This window comes from Harpia harpyja, chromosome 7 (genome assembly GCF_026419915.1).
Source record: "Harpia harpyja isolate bHarHar1 chromosome 7, bHarHar1 primary haplotype, whole genome shotgun sequence".
Lineage (NCBI taxonomy): Eukaryota > Metazoa > Chordata > Aves > Accipitriformes > Accipitridae > Harpia > Harpia harpyja.
The window spans coordinates 27,566,402-27,588,425 of record NC_068946.1 but is presented as its reverse complement, the minus strand read 5'-3'; positions in this window follow the sequence as shown (position 1 = coordinate 27,588,425).

The window sequence follows — 22,024 nt, the reverse complement described above, 5'->3', positions numbered from 1 at the left end:
GATCTGGAAAGAAGCAGCACTTGGGTATCATAACACAGCTCCTGTACCGAGAGGGTTATGCAAGAAATACCTGTTTCAGAAAAAGCTTTTGATAAGCATTTATCATTAAGAGCTTGTCAGAACAAGGCCATACGCATATGCAGAGGCTTTTTCTGACCTAGGCAAGGAAATAGAGGACAAAAGCAGTGACGGTTTATGGTACAAGCTACTTAAACATATAGTTTTGTCTTCAAATTCTGTAATTCCTGTGGCTGAAAAACATTTTGGTGCTATACTTCTGCCCTTGTTTAGCATAACTACCATTTTAATACATAGAAAGTTTAGTGCTCTGATGTCCAAGCTCCCCTCTAACACTGGTGTGAGAGGAGACCTGGCCTGTGCAAGCTGTGGGTTGCTCATTCTTTGGTTTATCGCAAAGCTCAGCGTATACAGGCAGCCCAGGAGTCCCCTCTGCCGTGGTAGTCACCTCTGCTTGCTACTGAGTAGCTCTCATTTGAATCAATCAAAATCTTTCTACTTATCTATCTTATCTTGAGCTTTCTGCTGAACACATGTCCTGTAGGAACAGCCACTTTTCCACCCTCGGGGTGAAGCTTGTTCTCAGTTGTGGAGCTCAGCTGCTTTACACCAGCAAAGCCTGTGCCCAGGTTGCACTGTAACTGATGGCCAGATCCAGTGAGCAGATGCTGGTCTGCTGCTCTGGCTGGCTTCAGGAGGAACTGTGTCTGAGGGCAGGATTTTGGCTGTGAGCCTTGAGGTGAAAAGCTGGGCTACAGATCTGGCCGCTTGCCTGGGTGGTTTCCAGGCAGACACTGCATTTTTATTGTCTTGGATATTCTGCTTTGGAGGTCAGTTGAGAAAGCAGAATGGGGTTGTCACTTGGCAGAAATAGAAAAGTCTAGACAAAAAATGTATGTGGTGATATGCTGGGTATAATGCTGTCAGTCCAGCACCTGAGGTAGCATCTACCTGTCCTAACCCAGAGGTAATGGAAGACAATTTCTGCCAAGCTCTGTTTTGTTTCCCAGGCTGTACTGACCTTACTCTTGGCAGATAGCCACTTTCCCTGCTCTGGCCCAACCACACCACCCATCTCGGAGAGCAATGCAATCAGACGTGGAGGAGGAGCAATACCTCCCCGCTGCTACATAGCTGGGCTCAAGGGCACAGAGGACTACACAAAAATTCAGGCAAAGGGTGCAGGCTGGACCTGCACAGAGTAAGGACGGACATTTCATCCATAGCACAGATTTGTCCCTTAATGGGTAAAGAGAATAGCCTGGACGGGGACAGGATTTTTTAGGCCAGCCCCAAACTTCATCATTCCTGTGACTTGCTGAAATGTCGGGAAGATGTAGGGAGGTGGTATGGCTGGTTGTGCAATAGTGCCGATGGGTCTTGGCACCTGGGAAAAGGGAAAGGGTTGTATTTTTGGCATCGACGGGCAATGGGAGTGGTTAGTCCTAGTGAAAGGAAAGAAAACATTCCCTTGTTCCTTCTGCTCTTCTAGTGAAGGAAGAGAGGTGACTTCACTGTTTTCTGGGAAAAGCTTGAATTTCTCATTGCCTGCCCCACTACCTCTGGCAACAATCTCTTCTACCATCTCCAAGTTGGGAGCGCAGAATCACCCCCTGCACTTGGCTGAGTCTCTGCAAGCCACTGGTGTGCACAGAATCACAATTTTGGTCACTGATTGCTTTCCCTTGTGATTTTTCCAGCCCCGCTGCCCCCAGGAGCAATGGCGAGAGGTGCATAGTGGGGGCCTGACGGGGAAGGCTGATTTGAGGGGGACTTTGGGGTGTTGGGTTTGTGTTTCACTGCTCTGGTTTGGGCAGTGACAAGGTGCTGTGAAGCCACTGGGTAGTATATCTATGTATAGTTTAAACATTTCACTGGATACACTCCCTTTGGTACCTATGAAACAACTATACTGAGATCCCCTGTATGCAGCTCATGATGCAGTTTTAAAGCCTGTGGTCTTCTCCGTAGTCAACAAAAGTGCTAAAGCACTTTCTCCAGGTGTCTAGGCTATCAGTTTCTTCTACTGTCACATCTGCCAGCTGCATCTCTTCCTTTCACCATCTCAAATCAAGAGCTAATACAGCTTTCCTGTGCTTAAAACCTGCGACAGGGATGTTCAAAGGTGTTGGTTCTTCAATGTGTCCCTCTTGGAGAGGAAGAGACTGTGCCTGCAGGTTGGTAGGGTTGAAGTTGCCGCTGGTTCTAAAGCCTTGCAAAGAGCAAAGGGGAGGAAGACCACTGAGAAGCCCACTGGAGCATGCTTGGATTTGCAGCTGCACCTGCTCCAGGATTGGATGCAGAAAGCTATTGCCAAGTGAGTGGAGGACTCGTGGTGGTGGTGGTTTACAGCCAGGTGGCATGGCTGGAAAGAGGCTGCCAGAGGTGCAGCAGGAGAGCTCAAAAGCTGCCCCTGCTGTTCAGCGTTGCCACTTCCTGATACCCGAATGTGTCTGTGCATCTGTATCCGTGTCCACGTCTGATGAGAACCAAAATCCCAACAAACATCAAGGAGCCGAAAAGCAGACAACTTCCTTTCCTGGCATAAAGTATATCTCTGCAGGCCCTGGAGATCCCCCATTCCGCCTCCAGTCGGATACCTCCCACCTTCCCAACCTCTCGCCTCCTCCTCAGACCTCAGTTTCCTGGAGAAAGGCCTCTACTGTTGGCCTCACGTCCTTCTCCCATCCCTGCACAGCAGCATTTCAGTGGCCTGGAGGGTTGTTCAGTATTTCATGCTTCCTTCTGGCAGGCGCAGCCCAGAAACAGCATCCCAAGGGCACAGGGGACCGAGGTGGTTTCCCTTCCCATCTCCATCCTGGGGAGCAGCATGGCTGTAGCTCGCAGCCATCACCCTCGCTGGCGCTTGGCTCTGCCTGGGTGGGTCACGCTGTGAAGCAGTGTGGTGGCATTCCCATGCTGGGCCTGCATGGGTGGAGGTGCCTCCTGGCCTCCAGTGAGCCACAAGCTGCTCCCCAGATCTGCAGTGACAGAAAAGGACACCAGAGTGTGGCACAGCAGGTTTCCGTGTCTCCCCTCCTTCCTAAAAACAGGCACCGTTTGGCTCCCCTCCCTTTTCAAATCAGTGCCCTGCGGGCATTGCAATAGGTTTAATTGTAGGGCAGCTAACGAGCACCCTCCAGGATTAGAGATGAATGGGTTTAACCCATAATCATAGCTTAGGGCATCAAAAGTCTCTTGGATTTTGCAAGCTGATCACTGGCCAGGCGCAGAAGATGTTTGGTGAGAAAGCAGGATGTGCCATCCTGAAGCAGAAGCATTATCCAGTTGAGTTCTCTGGGCTGAGGCAAAAAACAAAGCCTGCTCCTTCAAGGGAAGGTTAGAAATCATAGCTGAATGGGCCTGATCTGGATCTGGCCTGGAGGCTTTTGACCCCCTGTCCTGAAAAGGCACCGAGCACACTCAGCATGTAACAGGATTGAGATTCCACTTTGGGGAAGGAGTCTTCATGTGCTGCGGTTTGTTCACGTGCTCTAGGGTTTTCGTATTTCTTGTAATCATTTTTACCTTATGGCTGTGGCTGTTCACGTTAGGATTGGTCTCTGTCTCCCAGTTTGCAAAGCCAGAACACAAAGCAGTGTTGTCCAGGAGAGCACTGCAGTTAGGCTCAGAGCAGTATGGTGATGGGTCAAAGCTTTCAGAGGCAGATAGGTACAACCCCGGTGTTACCGATTTCCTTTGGGTCCCACCACGAGCTCTGAACCCCTCTGGATCTAACCGCTCCCTCTGCTGTCTTTCGAGTCCTCCCTTCTGCCCAAAGTGATCTGTATGTTTCTGAACCTCTTGGCAAGGGCAGTTATCATTGCTATTCTGTTGGTGTTCAGCATCTGACATCAACAGTCTCTGACCATATTAGTAGGCTCTCAGGTACTTCTGCAGTACAAATAATAAATAATAATGAGCTGCAAGGAAGACTTCTGAGTCTTGGGCTCAGGCTGGACTCTTATGGCTTCCACATGAAGTGTCCACTTTGTAGACTCTCCTGGGCTGCTGTTGCTACCAGTGCAACAATGCTGCTGGAGGGTGGCCTGGGAATGGGGTCCCAGCAGCCTTGGGAGGTGCTGTGCAGCTGTCAGCAGACGAGAAAAACATATTTGTGTGCTGCATCTCTGGGCTGGTGGCCTTTTAATGACTGAGTTGGACTGCACTCGGGTAATCTGTAGGAAACCTTACCATAAAATAGGAGGATACTGGCATGGTTCAGCAGATGGTAACTGGGGACTGGCTTGTGTTATTACATGCATTACTCTGGTCAAAGCATTAGTTTGGCTTGGCTTTAGCCAGCAAGGGCCCTTTTAAGAAGAGCTGGCATCACAGCACAGGTAGCACAATGCAGCAAAGCTCTTCTGCAGCACCACAGCAAACACCCACGGCACTCAGTGCCCACAGGAAGGAGGGGGCTCTCCAGAAAGCAGGGGTTAGAGCAGCGTCACTGGGTTTTTCTCCCTAGACTTTTCACAGGTGAAGGAAATGCAATGCATTGAACGCAGCCTGTCTTTGGCTGGAAGCTGCAAGAGTCTCTTACTGTGCTGTTTTCACATCCTCTTGGGGTTTCTCTCTCAGTCCTGTTCCTTACAAGAAGCTGCTGAAGACGTGGCTCTCGCAGTCAAGTGCAGATGTGTGAATTAATAAGGAAATGCTGGAGTGCAGGGAAGCAAGCCGAGGCTCTGAGCTCGCCTGCCAGAGCGAGTGATGCCAGGCTCATGTGAGTGTCCCAGCTGTGCTGTTCACCTCCTGCTTTTCATGTTCCCCAACAGAGGTGTGTGAAGAATAAAATACCTGGCTTGGCACAAGCACACACATACCCCACAGCAGTGACCAGGCTTCATACAAAGAGACTGGAGCCAAACTCAGCCCCAGGCCAGAGTCCCTGCTCTGGTTTATCAGTCGAGCTCTGCTGGCATAACACAGGGGCATCACCTGGGTATCACAGCAGTTCTCCCTCTAAAGAGCATCTCTTTGGGGACTGCTGTTTTATGAAAAAAGATAGAAACAGCTTTTCCCTTGGGCAGCCCCTTCCCATCCCAACGCCAGCTGCAACTCCAGGGCTTCTCCCTCTCTCAGTCCTCACCCTACTTGAAGACGGGCCTTTGAACAAGGCCCTGCAGACATAGTCTGTAAAAAAAATTGCTCACAACCAAGGTCTCCTGGGGGCTCAGCCCTTGTCTGCCAGGCAGCTGTGGACTGCTGAAAGGAAAACGGATGTTGTTCAAGAGGGAGAGTCGGTCTTTGGGCCTCTCTCCCACCACAATCTTTGTTCCTTGGCTTTGATTTCCCTTGAGGGTCTACATGGCTCTGTCTATAGCGTGAGCAGCACTCAGCAGAGCATCTCATACCCATTTGGCCCGTGTTGCACACTGCATCACTGGGTCAGATGGATACCTGGCTGCTGGTAGAAAGGCAGCAGCACCAAGAACGGTCCATTAATCCTGGGGTGTTGGTTGCACAACACAAGAGCTCACAGGTTAAGTGTGAGAGTGACAAAGCTTAGCCCAAAGTCACAAAGCAAGTCGGAACCCAGAATAAACCCTGTATTGTCTCAAAATGCAGATTAATGCGCAGGGACTGGCTGGTAGCTATTGTACCTGTTCCCCCCAAGCCCTCCGTGGCTGGAGAAGACTCCTGGCTGCCCCCCTCGATTCGGGAGTTGAGGGAGCTCTGCTGAGCTGTTCTTTCCTCTGGGGCAGTGCTCAGCAGGGTGGCCAGCAGTTTGTCATCCCTGCCCTTTTTACCCATAGCAATTCCTGCCAACAGGGAGTAATTGGTTATTACTATTAAAACCACAGGGAATGTTATGAGATTATTTTATAAGGGGTGGGGGAAATAATTTTATAAAGCGGAGGTTGCCTGCAGAAGGCTAGCTGGGAAGTTTTTCTTTCTGAGGAAAGAAATGAAGAGGTCATACGTGTGAGAAGTGGTAGCCAAGATCTGAGTCTTGTTCTGCAACACCCTGCCTTGAGAGCTGGTTTGTGGATGGCCAAGGGTAGAGATGCTGGGTGTCATCATTCCTGCCAGAGCTTTGCCAGGCAGAAGGCAGGTGCTTGCCACGCCTGATGGATCCCTGCTGATTTCTGAAATAAGGATTTTAGAGATGGAGAGGCAGAGCTTTGGAGGAGCGAAGGAAGAGGGAGACGTGTCTCCCCAGAAACTCTTGCAGAATCTTTGAAGCAGGTGAGTGGGCTCAGTGGCTGCCTCAGCCTCTGACATCACTTCTTCTCCATGGCAACGCACAAAGACATCACTGGGTTTTTGACAGGGGAGTCACAAGGGCTTGCATGGCCTGGATGGGTGACGTACAATGCTGCCTTGCCCTTGCTGTCAGTACAGCTCTGCTGCGGAATAAGCCCTCCCCTGTTCAGATGAGAAGGAAAAGCCCCGGCCGCAAACTTCCCACCCTTCAGCTTCTCCACCCTGGGTAGACCCTGGTTCACCAGGGGCCTCCAGGGAGACCAACTGGGGGGGCTGAACCTCTGCCCTCTTGCATTTTTCATGCATGTAGTCCTGCTGCAGAGAGCGCCCTGAGAAACTGTGACTCATCCCTTTCTGGGCAGAGCTACTACAGCATGCATATATGTTCTTAAATCATTTTTATGAACCTATTTGCTGAATTCTGCACAAATTCAGGGGAGTTTTTCATAAGTTGCCATGATGAAGGTTAGTAGAGTGTTCCTGCAAAAGCCTTCACCCAGCACTTGTGGTGTTAAGCGTGACCATGACTTTATAAGCCGGCAGGATTGCTCACGCTGTGCCAAAACTGGGGATGCACAGTCCTTCTCCTTAAGGAGAACGACTGCTGCAGGAGCTCGCTCTGGGTCCCTTTGAAGTCAATGGCAAATTTCCCATTGGCTTAAGTAGGAACATGTGTTTCAAGAAATGAATAATATGAAACTTGAAAAGCGAGGAGCAGTATGATTAGGGCATGGCCTGGTTTGACCTGGAGACTCAGCTTGTGTTTTACTGCTATGTCTGCCTCCATCTCTCAGCTGTACTGTAAGCGGTACAAGTTTGGTTTGTGTTGAAGAGTTATGCACTACTATTAGTAACCTACATTATTAGCGTTAATTGAATTAGGACTGATAAACTATGGAGGTTTCTTTGTTTTCTACTGGTAATTTCCACTTTAAATTGGGCTTGGACAGAGTGTGGTGTCAGGGCACACTGCCCCTGCATTTGTCATGCATGTTTTGTTCCTGCTTTGGACAAGCTGGTAGAAAAGTCTAGAAATACAAAATAAAGCGGTCTTTGGAAAGAAAACCTTAAATACAGGCTCGTTGAAGCAGCTGGTATTTTCTCGTTCAGAGCAGAGTAGATGGTTAATAAAATTACATTGATGTTACTGCGGTGCGTTGATCCTTATGGCTGACATGGTGCACGTCCCCGGGCACAGTGCTCGCTGGCTGCGGGAAGCGGGGTGAAGATCCCTCGAGCCCCGAAATGGGCAGGTACCATGGGGGAGGGTTTCAGTACAGCGTGGTACTCAGCTTAGCCTGCACGGTCACCCCACGTGCCTGTGCAGAACCACAGCAGACCTTGGTTGCTGCGGCACCAGGAGGCAGTGCTGGGGTCTCTAGCTGGGTCTAAGTTGTCTGTGTGTTTGTTTTAATAAAAGCCACTGGTCACAATGTCGGGGATTTATAACACAGCACAGAGGCAGTCTGTAATGCAGGGCTGCAGCTGTACGGTCATGGTGCAAGGCACCAGGTAGCTCAGCAGTGATTTGCAGAGCACGTTGGTGAACGCATCTCCATGCAGGACTGCAGAAGCAATGTGCCCATGGCCGTGGCAGGCAGCTGCAGCCCCCCGGCCTCAGAAGGGCACCAGCCACCATGGGTCCAGCTGCACGGGGAAGTGCTGCTAGGTGAGCCCCTGCCCGCGCGGCAAGCACTGGCACGGTCCTCACCGACCAGGCCACCACAGCAAGGCCAGGGGCTCGCGTCCCCTTGGGACCCGCCGCCTGAAGGCTGCGTCCTCCCCGCCAGATCAGTGGGAGTCCAGAGGGGCATCGCCGTTCATCTTGCCATTGATTGCAGGACGAATGCTTATTGAAACAATTGCCTCTAATAGCTTGGGAGAGGCCGTTATAGTCTGCCTGGGCAGTGATCTACGGATAATGGCTCCCTCCGAGATTTCCACTCTCTCCTGCAATCCCCATATTGGGTGTGTTAAAGCTGACCTGCAAAGAAAAATGTTTTGTTTTCTCTCTCTATGTTCTTCTTTTTTTTTTTTTTAAAAAGTCCTTGTGGAGTTTTATGAAATACCACTGTTATTGGTGCCTTGCTCATTGCTTCTTAGTGGTAGCACCAAAGGGTGAGCCTTGCTTTTTGTGGAGTGGGGAGACAAACTTGCTTATATTTTACCTTAGAAACAGGGGTACTGCTGAGTCCAGCCTCCACTGAGTGGAGGGGCGGGGGTGGGTCACAGGTAGGGAGTCCGAATCCTTAACCAGAGGGACAGAGGTGCCAAGCGTGACCAGAGGCACCTTCTCTCCCAAGCCCTTCAGCAGGAGTGGCTGCAAAGGTCTCCAGCAGAAGTGAATTTTCATCTGAAGAACATGCAGCTTTTTTTGAAATTGAGGCATTTTGTGAGAAGGTGCCAATCTGGACATAATTTTCAACAGGAATGTCAAAGTGAATCATTTGGGCTTTTCTGTTTTGTTTTGATAATAGTGAGATGTCTTGTTTTGAGAGAGACAGAATTGTCATTTCTGTGATGCAAAAATGTTTTACTTCCACCTTCTTGTTTTACTACATTTTCTGCTAGCTATAAACACACTGTTCATAACAGTTATTAATTATCATTATCTTTTTCTAGATGATATATAATACTGTATCTAATTTTTTATATATGCTGTTGTGTTTTGACATCTAAGCCAAGTGTCTTTATTTTAGTCAGATGAAACAAAATTAAATTAAGATGCCAAGACAAAACAATTCACTGTTTATTGAAATCAGATATTTTCTTGGTTTTGAATTTTTTTTTTTTTCCAGTTTTCCAGTTCCTGATGGGGAATGCAACTACATTCTAGGTGTGAGGCTGTGGAAAGCAGCTGTTTCCAGTTGGTATGCTCTTGAGCACTCAAGTTAAATCAGTGCTAGCAATTAAAAAGCAAGCAAGCAGCTTAAAACAGTATGAGCAAAATAATTTCCCTTTTCAGTTAATGAGGTTTCAGGTGGCAGGAGAAAGAGAGAATGAAAGGCTTTGGTGTGACCTGTTGTGTAGCTCTTACCAGCCACAGTGCCTAGGAAATGACTGTAGGATGTCCATGCTTGCAGTCCCATCTCATCAGCTCCCAGGCTGGAGTTCATGAAGTTGTACCTAGAAGCAGTGGGGAAGCTGGTATGGCTTCCCGAGCTAGAGGGCAGTACCTCTGCCTCGCACAAACATCTACCTTTGGGTGCTGGGGTTTCTGTTATCAGTGTTGCTCACTTGTTGTATGATGCTTTCACATTGGGCTGTGATAATGGCACTTATACATCACACTTTGAAGATGCTTTTTATTGACTTAATGTGAATATTATTGTCATCGTTTATTACAGGGAAGTATCTCATAGTAATTGAAATACAATATGGTGCCATTAATCATTCTGAATACAAAATGCTAACTTTAAACTGTTCATAGTATATTAAATGCTCCTCTAACCATAAAACAATTTGACTTGCAGTCAGATAGTTTACAAATGGCTGCTGTTTAGGTTTCGCGGTGATTGACATTTATGTGGCGGTGTTCACGTGCTTGTGTTCCTGAACAATGTGTTTGCTTTGGGGTTTCCGTGAAGGTGTTAGGACTTGCAGCTTTCTGGTTCCCTGATACAGAGGTGTAAAGGGATGCAAACTGCAGGCATGACCATCATCTGTTTAACAGCATCTCCACTGCAAACTTGAGATATGCGTGAGAGTCTGAAGCACCCAGTGGGCTGTATATAGTAAGCCGCCCTCCTAAAACATCGCTGGCCTTCTTTCCTCAAGATGCCTGGTGAAGGAAAGCAGTTAAAAAGAGACAGAAACTCAAATAGTGAGGTTTTAGGCAGGGACTGTTGAAATAAAGCCCATTTGCTTTCATGGGACGCTTTTCTAAATTGTCTCCTGTATTACTTAGAAAGGGAAGGGGTTCCCACTTTAAAAAATAATTTTCAATTAAAAATTAATCCACCTACCAAAAAGGAAAAAATAATTTAAACTGATATCATCGTAAAACTGTAACAGTGCTGTCCGCAGTGCTTCGGTCAGCTGTGATAAATCCCCTCCAGATCTGCCCGGCTTCTGACTTCTTTTTACCGCCTGCACCCAGAGAAGTGAGCGAAAGCCTTCAGGAGCAGCTCCAGCCCGGCTCCCGTCTGCCAGGGGTAGCAAAGCCCTCCGCGCTCAGTGCCCCTGAATTTTGGCAAGAAGCATCAGGCGTTGGTGTCAGGCCATGTCCGTCCCTGCTGTCTGCAGCGCAAGCCCCATGTGTGCCCAGTGCCACTGCAGCACTTGCAGGGACGGGGCAGGGGACAGCGTGCCGTGCAGCTGTGTGCTGTGCGACCACACGTGCATGCATGACGGCACAGCATGGCCCAGCATGGCACGGCACAGGACCGCCTGGCCGAGAGTGGGGCGGGTTGGACAAAATGCAGTATTTTAGAAAGCTCAAGCATTTGCTGCTGCAGCGGCTGTGAGAAGCACCGCTATTAAACCACTTAGAGGAGCCTCACTTTTTACTGCCTGGTTTTAAAAGCATACTTCAATGGCATTCACAGGAGGGGAGAAGATGTGTAAGGTCATTTCGCAGGGCACATGTTTAAAGATTTTCCAAGAAGAGCAGAGCAAGGTCTTTCTTCTGGGGAGGGAGGGTTTTTTTTTTAGCCGGAACTTTTATTGTCAATATGTATTTTTAATAAAAGGGAAGCGATAGAAGCGGTAGCAGGTGACGGAGCCCACTGCTGCTCAGCTGCTGACATTTATAAGACAATGCCAACGTCTCTTCAAAACAGACGCTTGCTTGCCACTACTGTATCGATGTACACATTTATTTTATAACCAACAGCAGCGAGATGAAAATGATAATGCATGAAGAAATCCCAGAGGCACAGCCCGGCGGTTTTGCAATGCAGCCTCTTTGCCTTTAGCATCATCTGGAGGCTAACGGTCCTGGATGAGTCAGTATGAAACAGCACGGGCTGCTCTCTCATATGTACTCCATGCTCGCTCCTTTTTCCAGTTTCTGGTGACACCAGACATGTATGTCTCGGCGCGTTTACATTTCTTTGTTAATTATCTACAAACAAACCTGGGCGGTTACATGACAGGTGATGGCTGGAGAGCACTGGTCAACAGTGAGGTTGTGTAATGTGGTGGGCACTGGAGAAGTGAAAAATAAGTATACTATAGGCTATAAAAGAGGAGAAGTAACCTTCTGAATAGCATATTGGAGCAGAATAAATTTAGTGCACAGGATCAATACAGACTGGGGGGGCAAATGAATGGCGGGTGCCCATCTGCAGGCTTCAGCCCCTGTGTCACCAGCTCAGACCCCAGGTCTTTCCTGGGGGAGCACTTGGGTGCCACGGGACTCACACTGAAAGCCCCGTGTGTAAGGGCTTCCCTTAGCTGGCACTTAGGTGCCTCCTGGGCTGAGGAGGAGGAAGAAGACTAGTCGCGCTAGGTTAGAGCCCAGCCCTGCAAATCAGCTCTCCATCAAGCATTTGTGGTCGTGTAAGAATAGTCCCCGTGGCAGCAGGCTGACCTTCACTCTGGGAGGAAAGCTTATTCCTGGGGCATGTCTCGTAGGATGCTCCTTACCGCAAGGAAATCAATACAGCAATATTATGATAATGTTACGCACGAGCTTTTATTTCCGGATGAAAAATGAAAATAAAGAATATGCCATATCTATTGATTCTTTGAATTTACATATTTGGATATATATGTTTGATGTCTGCCTTCTGCGTGCAGCTGTTTGCCAAACGTGACAGGATTTGTTTTTTAAACCTGGGGGCGAGTTCTGCCCTGTGCATTTAAAATAAGATTTCTCTGAATTATTGAATATGTCAATAAATAAAGCAGAGGAAGCAGGCAGGGAAAAACCCAGAGGTCCTTGGTGAAAGGAAGTTGTAGACACTGGTAATAGGCTGTTACAGCAGTAAAAAGAGGAAAAAAAGGGCAACTTCAAAAAATGGAAAGGACAAAGTCTCAAATTGAGTATCTCTGCTCTGGTTTTCTCTGGGTTTGATGGTAATTACTAGCTTAGCCCTGGACTGCTTTTCTTGTTTTTCTGTGAATTTAATTCCACCTCGTGGTGGAGGGTGAAGGATAAGAGAAACATTTAAATAAATGCCACATCGAAGGGAGGAGAGACGTCTGAGATGTGTGGGTGTTGCAGATGTCCGTGGGATGGGGGACAGCCCTGGGCTGGGGGAGCCCCGGAGGAGCCACCAGTGCCTGGGCACGAGGAGGGACGGTGCTGGGGAAACCCAAGGGACCGGCGAGGAGGAGGGGGCACATGCATGGCCGGTGGCAGGGCTGGGGGCTGCCTGCAAGCACCTCGGCCCCAACCCCACCACCCCCGCCTGCTCTTGGGGGAGCTGATGAATAATAGATGGCATTTTACAGAACATGTGTCATCCCAGCCCCAAAATTATGAAGTCCCTTACTCTCCCCTCAAGAGATCTTGCATGAGCAACCGTTTAAATGAGTGTTACATTATTTACAAGTTTCACTATTATTAAATTAATGTTACATTCATTGGGGCTTTTGTTTTGTTTTGTTTTCAAGGCAGAGCTGTAATTTGAGCAACATATTCATCAAGTCTGAAATGGTGGCTCCAATTATTTTAACATTCATTTGCCCATTCAGCTTCCTCTGCATCTGCTGCTTTCCTCCCCGCGACAGCGCGTTGAAGCCGGGGATGCATTTGTGCTGCTCGGCAGCAAAACCACCACAAGGGAGACGATGGGACATGTTCAATCCTGATGCGGCCGAGGCCAGCAGGGCTCTTCTGGGGGGTAAGGCGGCACCGGTTGCAAAGGCAGCACGTCCCCACGTGCGGATTTCCTTTCTCCGCTGGCAAACCCCTCCCGACGTCAGGCCACATGAAGATGGGGCTAGCAACTTCTTAAATTTGGGCAGGGTAACAAAAAGAGACTCCATCGATTTGCTGGCACGGGAGCCTCAGTAAGGCAGTCATGTGCGTGTGTTGTAGCAGTGCTCATCGAGGTGAGCGTGGGCTAATTGGTTCAAATCTGAAAGGATGCTCCTGAGTGCTGGGTAAGCAACCATAACAAAGCATCAGCCATTCAGCAAGTGCTGAAAATACGCCAGAATAGCTAAAAAAAATGTTTCATTATTTATTTTAATGCTGGAAGTGTAAGCTTTCCTGACATGATCATAAAATCTTATCATTTATTAATGCTCCTTGCTTTGAGGCTGCATCCCATACCATCCCCAGCCTTCTGCCATTCCCGCCATCTTCAGCCCAGTCCCGCAGCTGTGTCCTGCAAGGTGGCTGCCTGCACCGCTGCCCACCCCACGGCGAGTGCCAGGACTCCCGTCTGCCCAGCCACGGGCTCTCATAAGGCGGTGGTGGGGAAGGAGTGGGCTTTTAAAAAAAAAAAATCAATAACCATGGTCTCTTTTTCCTTTGTCTGCTTTCTTAGCCTGAGAGATTCACTTGAGCATTTCCCTGCGACCACAAGAGCTATGACATGCTTTAGTTTTTTTATTTTATTTTTATTTTCTTTCCTGGTTAAGATAGGAGGCTCTCATCTGATTATTTACCCACAAAAGCTACCCCAAACATCACGGGGCTCCCCATAACACCATGAGAGGAGATGGCCCTGATATGCAAGCATCCTTGTAGGTCCATGCTAACGTCCGTGGGACGAGCTCTGGGAGCTGTCAGGGACCCTAATTTTGTGCCTTCCCTAGCACACACCCTGGGGTTTCTCTGCTGCTCCAGCAGTGCGGGAGCTGTGGGACCACATTTCTCAGGAACCAGCTAGAGCATCAGTAGGACATGTGGAACTGGGGGGGGACAGCCGGGGGAGGCAGGACAGCAGCGCTTGGAAGGATAATGAAATGTGGCCCTAGTAAGACCCTCAGCGACGGCTCCTTGGATGTGCCTGTGCTCTGTTCATTAATCTGTGATAATTAGACTTATTTGCAGAGGTTAACAGCGGTGGCACATGGTAATTAACCACTTGTTCCCCGCCGAACGACTTGTAAAGCTTCTCACGTGCCACGGGTCCTGCTGCAGGTAGTTGGGTGCTGGTGGGTCCTGGTGGCAGGAGGTCAGGGACTCCCTCCCAGGGGTAGACGTCCCCCAAACCCCCCGTCTGTCCCAGACCCGCTGCAGGGACAGGCTGCAGGAGGGGCAGGAGGAAAACAAATTAGTACCCCTCTGTTGTTTGCCCCTCTCCCCTCTCGCCCTGCCTCGCCAGCTGGCCAGGAGCTGTAATTTCCCCAGGGCAGGGGCAATATTGCCCCAGCACCTGCAAGGCTGCAGCTGTGGGCAGGTATTTTGTCAGGGTGGGTGGGAAGGCACCAACATGCCCCCCAGTTTTGCAGGGCATTGGATATGGCATTAGAGCCACCGAGCACCAGCCCCGCAGCGGGTCCTGCTGGCCAGTGTCAGCAGAGCCATGCTCAGCTTGACCAGTTTAGGGGTTAGGAAAGATGGAGCAGCAGGGTGGATTTCGGACAAGATCCCCCCCCTCCACTTTCATCCCTTCTCCCCCTCTCTACCCCTACACCCCACCAGCGAAGCTCAGCTAATTAGTCAAATAGATGAGGATAGGCCAGGCGGGGAGAAGCCCCGTTGCGTGTCCTATATTAGTAACTCACGTGGGAGTAGCCAGATTGGAAGGAGATTGAAAGGGAAAATTGTAGGTGTACATCAGAAGATAAGTGGGCTAAGGCTTTCCCCCAGCCCCGCGCGCCTGGCTCCCAGCACAAAAATGATGTCATCCTTCTCTGTGGCCGGCCAGCCACCCCGCATCAGCCCCCCACAGCGTGATGGCCAGCGGGATGCTGCTTGGGGGGTTTCAGCCCTGTGAATAAATGATGAGCCGCTAGTAGGAGGGAGGCAGGGCGGGTGCCTCAGGATGCATTAAAGCAATTAGCCAGGAGCGAGAAGGGAGCGGCACCGGTTTTAGCCCCCGAAAAGTTGCACGGGTGGCTGTGCAGGGGGAACCGCGGGCAGGGGGGCAGCCAGGGACAAGGGTTTCAATAGACACCGACTGCATCCGTGTTCCTCGGGTTGCCTGCCCCAGCTGCTGCAGGGATTGGGGACTTTGTCCTGCTCCTACCTGCCCAGCCCCAGCTGCTGCCACCCCCACCTCAGGCAGAAGGGCTTCACTTGCCAAAATACAGCCATCGCCTCTGTGGGTTCAGTTGCTTTGGGGGTCACAAGGGCTGAATCTTCCCTCCCTTACGTGGGGTTTATCACAGGTAACTTCTCTTCCCAGAAAGTTGCTGTGTACCAACACCAGCCCTTCTGCCGTGGCAGTTAGAAATCCGCTCTGCTGCCCTGACCTGCCAATTCTAGTCCCATCCCTGAGCCCAGTGTACTGGGGTCCCTGAGTGTTCAGAGGACTTTTGGAGTGGGCATCACAGACACGCACGTGGTGGCTCTGCAGCACATCCATTAGAAAGTGTCTTAAACAAAGGAGCACACCTTCTGCTGCGGGAGGCACCGGTTTGGTGGGTGATTTTCTGGCTCACTAATGGGGCAAAGTTGAGTATTTGGGGGCCCCATGTGGTGATTTCTGTTCCCCCATACGTGACCAGTGGCAGACCCCTCCAGTGAGGAGCACCACACTGGCTGGCGGAGCCCTGTCCTGCTGCTTCGGCCGAGACAGTGGGTATTTGCAATTAGTACCTTTGCCCTGGGCTCAGGAGTTTGCTTAAATTATCAATCAGGCGAGTGCAGCTGGTGGCTGGGGAACCTGCAAGACCCAAATCATCCCCATGGACATCTTCAGCCTTTGCCAGAGGCGGGTGCAGCAGCGGAGCCATGCACAGTGCCATGGCTTCGGGAGGGCAAGGGCTGCCTGCTCTGGCCAGCGTCCCAGCAGCTGCCTGTCCCGCTCACTGGCTGGCGCTGGCAGTTTTCAGTTCCCACACTGATGGCAAGTGAGGTCACAAGTCCAGTCCTTGGCTCCGTCAAACCTACTTTCCTGACCTACTTTTATTTCACTCCACAGTGGTGGAGCGATGCCTGGCGTGTGCCCTGTGCTGGTGGCACTGCTGCGTGCAGGATGGCTCTGCTCCTGCCGACTGGGAGGGCACCTCAGCAGCAAAAGCTTCCAGGAAAAAAAAACACGGGGAGGAAAAAAAACGAGGGGAGCAAAGAGCATCTCCCACTGATGCTGTGCAGCCAGCAGTGCCTGTCGCCCCCTGTGAGACCCACCAGCCCCGCTGTTAAGGGCAAAACACAGCTGTGAGCCAAGGTGAGGGGACTGAAGGATGGCAGGCCCAGGAGGGGCTGCCCTGGTTGTTCCCATCACTACATTCATTGCTGTTGCCTTCAGCTTCAGGGTAAAAGCCAGGCAAAGATGCTGTCACTGTTTCCAGGGGTTTTTTCCTCCCAGGTCTAAAGTCTTTAGCCGGGTGGTTCAGCGAACCATGGCTTCACTGATGTCAGTCACTCCTCGTATGGCCACCTCTCCTTGGTGGTGGTGGGGAGCAGAAAAGGCAGTGCCCGGCAAGCTCCAGGCCTTGGAAAGAGAAAATGGTGGTGAGGGGAAGCACCTCTGCTGCCGACCTCTACCTTCACAAAGAAACATTTCCTTGCGCCTGGGAAAAATTACATGGGGAAAAGTGTCTTTGCTCATGACTCTAGGGCTTGTTTTACTGGTGCATGGTCCCACAGCTCTCCCTCTCTTCTCTTTTCCTCAGCCCCCTTCACCAGCTCGCTGTCACGCTTCCCCACAGCCATGCCTCACAGCTTTTCTGTCTGCCTGCTCTTCTTGCCCCAGAACATGTTCATAGTCACAACCCAGCACCTTTGCTGCACCAGCTCCTGTTGAATCTCTTGGGCAGCATAGGTGTTCATGCTGCCTTCTGTGTCTGCAGTTTGCATATTCTGTTTATTGTTTCAACTCTGTGGGGTATCAAATGAGTTCATCAACTTCTTCATCGCAAGTGACAGGACACAAGAACCTCCACGGGTCTAATGCACAGCTTTGCTGGTGCACAGGCTTTCCAGTTCACAGGATACGCCATTGTATCCAGAAATTAAAAGCAAAAAATCCTTCTGAATTAGACCAAAACTTAAAAACTAGCTAGATTTCCCCTCAGCTGGAAGAATGTCATGAGTGAGTCTGGGAGGCTCCTCAAATCCTGGCTCTGGGCAGACCCACTAGGAGCCCAGGCATGTCCTTGCAGATCTTTTTTTTTTTGGTTCAGTGACAGTTCATTGAACAGGAGATGAAACATTTCAGGCTGGCATTTGTCAGTGAATTTCTGACTAGCTGCAAAAATGAATGCCTGCATCTGAAGGAAAAACATAGATAGGCACATCTGTAGTGATGGGAATAAGCATTTGGTTGGGAGGACAGTTCTCTCCCAGCTTGCTGGCAGTGCTTGGGGTTCCTGCAGTCCAGGATCTCCTCTTACCACCTGTCTCAGCAAAAACGATGATGCAGATCCCAGCGCACACAGCCCAAATACAAGACCAAAGTGCCGTGCTAGTGCTGGCTCGCCAGAAAAGGGCACGTGCTGACGCCTTATCTGCATCCGTCCAGGTTGGGGATCTCCGTTCAGATGCTGGCCCAGTGTGATATGGCTCTGTCTGCAGGCTCTCAAGGGCTTTGTTTGGGTACCGCAGCTCTGCTGCTGCTGTAAAGCTCTGCCGATGCATAGCAGCTGGCGCTGCTATATTTTAATAGTGATTTGGATGAGGGTGACTTTGCATGGGGGTGGCACTATGGGACAACCTAACACCTTGTTATAGCAGCGAGGAAGTTTGCAGAAGGACTCTGGAAATTATGCCGAATGATAAAAACACTGGGGGTTAACCGGAGACCTTCCTCTGAGCCGCACTTCAGCCCCTTCCTGGAGCCCATCTACGCATCCACCCGGGCGTGCTCGGCACGCACAGAGGGCAATCATGTTTCTGGAAATGTTACTGGTGACCTCAGTTTTCTGAGGTCTGAACACATACCAGAACATTTGCATTTTTTTTTTTTCCATCTCTTGCTCCCTTTTCTTTTTTCAGAGGCAAGTGGACCATGAGAGCTATAGTAACCACACCAGAACAGCAAAGGAAACGTTTAGCAGCGTGAGTACTAACAATACAAACCCATCTTCTGAGCCACAGTTCTAAAGAGTGATTTTCTGTAAAAAGATAGAAATAATGCCAAACAAAACCTGTTCCTTTGTGAGACCGCAGAATGAAAATGGGTCCAGTGTTTCAATTTTTATTTCATGAAAACAGTTTCCCCATTTTCCAACGAGCTATTGCAAAAGGATTTGCCATTAGTAACAGAAGAAGCTTCACATCTGGTCGGGGTTTCACCATCAGACAAAGGGGAGGACGTCAGCGAGGCATTAAATGTAGATAATGGATTATGAACAGGGAGAACAGACCTTCAGGGGGTGGGTGTGGGGAGGGATGAGGGGACGGGGCATCGCAAGGCACAAAGGCGGCGAAGTGAGACATCTGTGAGGGCTGCAAATAGCTCTAGGGGGGCTCCTGCTCCCTCCTTGGGCGGCGTGACTGATCCCCCGATGCCTCCCAGACACGGCAGTCGGGGGAAATCAAATATTAACTGGTTCCTGCTCCCATCCTGCATGAGGAAGAAGATGAGTGAAGCAGGAGGGAGACCGGTGAAGCCAGGAGAACAGTAGGAAGCCATGCAGAAGCCAAACACTAAATTATTAGTGAGCATGAGTAGCAAAGATTTCAAAGGCCACTTTGACAGAGACACTAGCAAAATCCCCAGGGTAAGGAAGAGCCTTTGTTAAAATTAGTGTAAGGCCCAAGAAGTAGCTGTGGTGGATTCGGAGAGCAGCCCTGGGGTGGAAGAGGGTGAGCGGGAAGGAGCCGGGAGACAATGAAATGACTGGAAGCAGTGGCAGGGAGACCTATCGGAGCTGAACAAATCCAGGGAGGAAGAAGATTAGCAGTTAATTACACTGCCATCCTGCCCGGGAACCTCCAGCCTGGAGCAGGACCCCAGGCACGTGGCAAGCCCGGAGCCAAAGCTAGCAGCCTGGGCAGCGGGTGCTGGGAAGCCATGCCCAGACAAGCACCGCTGTTGGCAAACAGCAGTTCATGTGGAGCGCCTGGATCAGTGGGGCCAGAGCATCAGCAAAGGCTCTGCCTGTCCCAGGGCGTGGGGAGCATGCCCGAAGCCCGGCTCTGAGCCCCTGTCCTGGCTGGATCCTTACTCTGGATGGGCGTCTCATACAAACCCTCCCCTCCTTCCCCTCCGTTTGTGCCATCCTTCCCAGGGGAAGACAGCCAGGGCAGAGAGGCTCTATGGGCCCCCTGCACACTGCGGCTGGCGTGGTCTCTGCCTGGGCGGTGGGGGACTGGGATGCACCGAGCCCTGGCACCTCCGGGACTGGGGCGACAGGCAGTCGATCCTGCTGTTGGGGAACAGCAAAAGCGAGCACCAGGCATATGGGCACGCGCTTCTTTGGGGATGCTGCCTTGCTGGGAGAGGAGTGCTCCCTTCCCATGGAGCACTGATGCTGGGCTTCCTGCTGCAGGTCGGGCTGCTTCCCAGACATCCACTGCCCCTCTGGCAGCCCAGGGGACAGGCTAGTGGCCCAGCAGCCCTGGGAGCCTCTGGGTGAGGGAGAGTCCAGAGAGGCCCCCGTATAAGCCCAAAACTGGAGAGCGGGAGCCAGAGGCAGGAGCAGCTCAGCCCTGGGACACAGAGAGGGCAAGCTGGGAAGGAGACACGATGGGCGATGAAGGAATTGCTTTCTGTCCACAGACCTTCACTTTGTCTCTGACACTGTAGTAAGGACCGAGACTGGGAGGGAGATGCTTAGATGCTCAACAGGAAGGGGAGACCCCCTGGGACAGCTTGAACTGCTGCTTATTTGGCATTTGCAGTATTGCCTCAGAGACCTCTTTGGGATCATGGGATCTTGCAGTTCATCTCTCCGGTGTCTCCCACAGTGCGAATGCCAACCGGAGCTGGTCCTGTAGCTTCTCAGTCCTCCTCAGTCCCCAGATGTCAGCAGAGCCTGGTGGCAGTAACCTTGTCCCCTTAGGAAACCTTGCTGGAAAGGAAGATGTGGAGGGATGATGAGTGGTGCTTGAGGAGCTGGGCAGAGGAAGCCCCGTCTGCCCAAGGAACAGTTGGGGCTCTCAGGCCACAGAGTGTGCTGGGTCTTCTGCCCACACCAGGAGCCTTGGGGTCTTGGTGGCAAGGCAGTGGACGGGGCCGGCCAGCTAAAGCGAGTGGATTTGGTCGAGCTCCATCCCTGGAGGACCCCACCAGGGCCACTGTGGACCTGCACCCTGCTCTGTCCTCACCGCTGTCAGCAGAAGCAGCGTGGTTTAAAAACAGCTTTGGCTTCACCTCCTCTGAAAGATGGGCCCTGGTCCAAATCCTACTGACGTCAAGAGGAGCTTGGCCCCGGCAGAGCCTACTCAAGATGGTTTTGGTCTGGTGAGAGCTCATCAGTCACACCAGAGCTCCAGAAACCCCAAACAAAGGGTGGCTCAACCCTAAGTATTTGTATGGCCCTGTTGCCATAGTGTCCAGGAACCTCAGGCTTTAAACACAGCCATCTTCACAGCAGCCTGGAGAGGGAGGGATGCGCGTCTGGGTCCCAGGCAGGGAAATGGAGGCACAGAGGCCATAAATCACTTGCCTGCAACTGAAGGGAAGGGGAGCTCGTGGGATGTGAACCTCCCGGGGCGCAGGGCAGGCCAGTCCCTCCCAGCCTTTGCCTCCCCCATGCTTGCAAGTGTCAACAAAAGGCCAAAATCCGAGTCTCTAGTGTTGCTGAAGGCCACTTTGGCGTCTGCCTGGTCCTTGCATGGATGTATGATGCCCACGGCCAGGCAGTGCCACGGGATGGGACAAACAGGCGGGAGCCATCCCTATACTTGCTGGAGGACAGGAGCTTGTGAGGGGGAACAACAGGCTGTAAACAAGCTACGGCAGCAGCTTACCAGGTCTGGAGGGTTTTTTTGGAGAAGGCCCAAGGATATTGCTTTGAACATCAGGCACGCAGCGCACACTGAAGGGAGTCTGCCTGACCCGGGCGAGATGGGTGGCTGGAGGACACAGGGAAGGGAGCCATGGGCTGTAACAGGAGCTACTGCAAGGATCAGGCTGTCTTATTTTGCAGAGATTGGACTCGCAATGCTAATGCTCTTGGTACCTTTCCAGCGGCGTAGGAAACAGAGGGATTTGCAGGAGCGTCCGGCAGGCGTGACTCAGCACAGGCAGAGCTGCAGCAGCATCCCCAGCCCTGCGCCACTGCCCTCCTGCTGCCTGCCAGCACGCCTGGCATGCTCCATCCGGAGGCAAGCACTTCAGGGCTGGCAGTAACCTTGGCCCGGCAGCAAGGATGGGAAGAGGTGGGAGCATCACAAGGAAAACCTCAACGCAACGAAGAGCAGTGTCAGCCCCATGGGGAGTGGATTTCTATTAGTGATTAGATTCCCAGAGTGTTTTTACTGTCAACTGTATAGGCGTACACCCGGGGTCAGAAATTACCCCAGCTCTTAACAGTGGCTCTGGAAATAAGAGAAAGGTGAGAGGAGAGGAGTGGGGGTGTCTGTGCAGGGGTGACAGGGATACGGCTCCAAAGACACACACAAGGTTGAGACAAAAGCCTGCACAAAGATGTACAGGCTTCACACCAGCGGCCTCCAATGGGAGGACAGCCACAAATCCTGCCCCAAAACGGGGTGCAGGGGATGGCTGTGCTGAGGAAGGGATGTGTTCACGGGAGGACAGCACTCTCCTTTGCCTGCGGCTCATGGAAGAGCAAAGAGCCCCATGCAGCCAGGGCAGCCCTGGGGGCACCTGGGGCC